The sequence below is a fragment of the Lissotriton helveticus genome, chromosome 3_1 (genome assembly GCF_964261635.1).
Source record: "Lissotriton helveticus chromosome 3_1, aLisHel1.1, whole genome shotgun sequence".
Taxonomy (NCBI): domain Eukaryota; kingdom Metazoa; phylum Chordata; class Amphibia; order Caudata; family Salamandridae; genus Lissotriton; species Lissotriton helveticus.
Window position 1 is genome coordinate 624,757,945 of NC_136061.1, and position 5,056 is coordinate 624,763,000.

Genomic DNA, 5,056 nt, shown 5'->3' on the forward strand with positions numbered 1-5,056 from the left:
CCCCAGGCCCAGACGGTTACACTGCCCGATCTGCCTGACGGGAGAGAACGGAGACGAGGTGACCAAGCTCCTGCACCTCCAGAGGTCCTACACCTCCCTCTTGCTGGACGAGGCCCGACAGTCTTGGCTCGCTACACAGAGCAGAATCTACCAATGGGGGGACAAATCCAGCACGATGCTATATAGGCTGTGTCAGGATACCTATCAAGCCCAACCCCTACTGGGCCTCCGAGACGCTGTAGGTGACCCTATCTTAGACCCCGGGGTTCTGGCCCAGACATTTGCTAGGTACTACGAGACACAGTATGCCCCTCGGAAATCCCTCCCAGCGGAGGAGATCGACAAATTTCTCGCGGACCTTCCACCCCGGGCACTCTCGGATGAGGCCCGAGATCGATTGGACCTCCCGTTGTCAGCGGAGGAGCTGGGAGAAGCCCTAGGCGGGCTGAACGCAGGCAAGGCCCCTGGGCCCAATGGCTTCCCGTGCGAATATTTGAAGATGTTTCATCTCCAATTAGGGATGCGCTATAAGAAGGCCCTGGAGGTTGCTAGGGACCGCGGAAGACTGCCAGCGGACTGGCGACATGCCGAAATTGTGGTATTTTGCAAACCAGGGAGGCCCCAAGATAGGCCGGAATCCTATCGCCCGATTTCGCTACTGAACGTTGAGGCGAAGATACTGGCAAAGGCCTTGGTGAACCGCCTCCTCCCGTATATCACAGATCTGATCCACGCGGATCAGGCAGGTTTCATGCCCCATAGAGCGACGAGACATAATATACGGCGCGCGCACTTGGTGGTTGAAGCGGTGCGGGCGGCGGGCATCCCCGCGGCCCTTCTGCTGGCGGATATAGACCGCGCCTTTGACTCCCTTAGCTGGCCTTACCTTCGAGCACTCCTCCTCCGACTCAATCTGGGCCCCCGGTTTCTATCTTACATTCACTTGCTGTACACGGACCTGACGGCAGCGGTCAGGATTGCGGGGGCGGTCTCTGGCTCGTTCCTCATTGGTCGAGGCACCCGGCAGGGATGCCCCCTCTCACCGTACCTGTTCGCTTTGGCTATGGAACCGCTCGCGGCTTGGGTGAGGATGGATGCCCAATTGCGTGGAGTGGAATGGGTGGGAGGCCCATCTGACAGGATTGCCCTTTATGCTGACGACGTGCTTTTCTTCCTCACAGACCTTAATAAATCAGGGCCGAGGGTCCTGGAAATAATGCGTGTTTTTGGTGAGGTGTCCGGTCTTGGACTTAACGTACGGAAGTCGAAATTATGGGTCCTGGGTGACGGAGGGACCTTGGGTCCCTGGGCCTCGGCTCTGCAGGAAGCAACGGGAGGCCTTAAATATTTAGGCGTCTTTTTGACGGATATACCGGGAGTGTCGTGGTCCCGCAACATAGTGCCTGTATGGGACAAAATTCGCTCGGATATGCAGACGTGGTCCAGGATGCCCCTGAATGTCTATGGCCGCTCGGCCATTTTTAAGATGGTGGCCCTGCCCCGTATCCTCTACCAACTACAAAATCACCCGTACCCGGTTCAGCCGCAGTGGTTTCGGCAGGTGAATTCCGCCCTGGGTCGGTTCCTATGGACTGGGGGAGCGGTGAGAGTGGCGCTCCGCACCTGCTTTCTGTCGACCTACTGTGGGGGGCTGGCCACGTCGGACGTCCAGTCCTACTATCAGGCGTCGCACCTGCTTGTCCTTAACGAATGGTGGTATGGGGATCGAGGTGACCGGACCTATGCCCTGGAGAGATATATGATGGACCCAGACACGCTCCATACTATCCTATATTCGGCGGCTATCCGGAAGAGGCTCCCGATGGTCACCCAGGTAGTTTTCAGAGTATGGCGCGACGCTCTCCGCCGCATGGGGTGGTGGAATAGATTAACGAGCGAGACTCCCCTATGGCACAATGGGAGGTTGCCAGACCTGGCTTCACTGCGGGGCTTCGAAGGCTGGGATGCCATTGGCATCTCGGCGCTGGGCCATGTTCTGAAGGGCACGACCCTCAAATCATTCCAAACACTGCGGGAGGAATATGACATGCCCCAGTCCCAATTCTTTAGATATCTACAGCTCCGACACGCTCTGGCCCCCGCAATAGCAGACATGACGTCCTTACCGGAATTTAGCCCCTTAGAAGCTAAGATATTTATGGGGGAATTAGAAACAAAGAAAATTTCGACTATATACCAAACGTTGGTGACCCATTGTTCCCCCTCACTTACTAAACTGCGAGCGGTCTTGGAGGACGAGCTGGGGGAACTGGAGGAGGAGGACTGGAGGGAAGCCCTGGAGGCCCCTAGGGGAGCAGCGATAGCAGTGCGCCTGCGCTTTATCCAGTTTAAGTACCTACATAGGGCGTACTATACGAGGGAGCGCTTGTGGAAGGCGGGGCTGATAGCCTCCCCGGAGTGTCTGAGGTGTGGAAGCGCGATAGGCTCCTTCATACATACGGTATGGGAATGTGTACGGCTACAGAGATTTTGGACTGGCGTGTGGAACTGCCTTGAGGAAGTTTTAGCATGGGAACTCCCCCACACACCGAAACTAGGTCTCCTTCATGTTATGGAACAAGTTGGGGGTAATAGATACAAACAACATCTGCTTCTTCTGGGTCTCACGGTGGCCAAGAGGGACATAGCCCAAGCTTGGAAGGCCCCCGGGGCTCCGCTGGTAGGGGTATGGAAACGAGGCATGGACTTCAACATGGGTCTGGAATGCCCAATCTTTGAGGCCAGGGGCTGCCCCAAGAAACACTATCGGATCTGGAAGAAATGGGCGGACTATAGGGGCCTGCTACTAGACCCCCCAGCTACTCGGGCCTCTGATATAGACCTTATTCACACTGCCCCTGGGTGAACTGAACCACATGCTATTATTGAGATACTTACGCTCCTGTTCTGGACAATGTAAACACCGTGCAGGGTGGGGGGTGGGTACTGGGCTGGATTACAGGGAGGGGGGTTCAGGGGAACGTTGATTGAATACTTTGATTATAATTGCACTTATAAGCTCACTGTCTTCCTGCTTCCATGGAAGCAGTGTTTCCTTTCTATTCTGTCAACTGCTAAAACCAAATACCTTTTTATGGCAGATCTATCAGGCCGTCTTGACATATGCAACTCCCACTCTCCGAGGCTGGGAGGAAAAACCCTAAGTAATCTATTATACGCGGATGACGTGGTACTACTTAGCCACACTCACATTGGCCTCCAGAAACTGATGATCGAAATGCACAGCTACGCAATGGAAAATAATCTAAAAATCAATCTAAGCAAAACGCGTACGATGTCGATCAATACCAAGAACAAACATCAGAAGCCCTGGACTCTGGGCGGCCAAAAAATAGAGCCTTCACGCGAATATAAATACTTGGGGCTCATCTTCGACAGCGACGGCTCATTTATCCGGCAGATGGAGGAAACCAAAAGAAGAGGGGCCTTGATCGCCATCACATTGAAAAACCTTGCAAACCAACTAGCAGGGCCAACCCTGACACCATACCTAAAAGTCATTCAGGCCAAATTGCTCCCCTCAATTTCCTACGGCAGCGAGGCATTACGAGGCAGAGACTCCAGGAACCTAGATACCATCCAGGTAAAAGCATATAGAACCCTGTTCTCACTTCCGCCTTACACCTCGCCTGCCCAAATAAGGCTGGAGTTTGGCCTAATAAAACAAGACCTTGCAAGACAAGGAGCTTACATTATCTGCTGCCACAAACTCCTCTCTGCCTTCAACGAGACCTTAAACGCGACGCTGTGGCAAGACTTACAAAACAGGCACGTATCCCAAGCACGCTCCTACCTGGGGGCTGTCAAGGCTTCCTCACTCTGGGCCATGCAACTGGGCCACAACCAGTTTAAAGAAGCGGTCTGGAAAAACGTAAAAACTCTTTCCCTAATAGAGGATAAGGCCGCCTTTTCTAAAAGAAACTATGCGTGGATGACACTGAACACGTACAAATCCCTGAGACCACAACTTTACTTCAGCCAGGGCTACCCAAAAACCACTAAACTGAAGTTTTTGAAATATAGGCTGGGGATCTTGCCTACCAGAGAGCATCAACCACCATGGCTAAGGAGCAATGGCCATGAAGCCTGTCCGCTCTGCAATCTAGCAACGGGTGACATACTTCACTTGACCTGTCTTTGCGAAGAACTCCGACAAGCCCGCCGACAGCTACTAAGGGACCAGTTCAAGCAGTTAGGGACCAGCACGCGCAGGCAGGATGTTCTTGCATGCTTGAAAATTGCAAAAAACACAGTTGATGGACAGAATGTAGAACAATGTCATACATTCACCCCAGTACAAGGATCTGGGCCTAAATCCATCGTTCTTTTGCACTCCACACCACCCTGGGTTAGACACTGGCTATATGCAAATCAGCTCTGACCCTGTGCCTCATGGGAACAGTCCAGTCCGAACTACCAAGCCATGTCTTTCCCAGACCGGAATCAAGCATCCAAGGACCGGTTTCTGGCTATCAGCCTTCATCAGCCTGGATAGCTTGACTCCAGTGGTGTGGAGAGCCTGGGACTCACGTCTGAGCATACCCAGCACACTCGGGGTGAAAATTGCAAAAAACACAGTTGAAGGACAGAATGTAGAGCAATGTCATACATTCACCCCCGTACAAGGATCTGGGCCTAAATCCATCGTTTTTTTGCACTCCACACCACCCTGGGTTAGACACTGGCATGCTTGAACCCTGCGAACATAAAACTGAATTGCAGATATGTTAAGTATCTCACCACGATAAGGCAAAGATTATCCAATTTCCAACCTGCGGCAAGCACTGGTTCCGGCATCTAACGGTCGAACTTTGGGCCTAGGAAAAAACTGAAGATAGATTCTTTAGGACACTTACCGCACATACTTTGAAACGACAATTATACAGACTTCTTTTTATCACATTTTAAAAACTTGTTTAAATATAACGATTGTATTGGTTTTAATTAACTATACATAATAAAAAATGTATCTTTTATCCATCTCTCTCAGATGTTCCACCACAGGTTTCATGAGTTTTGTGAATGCCCAAGGGGT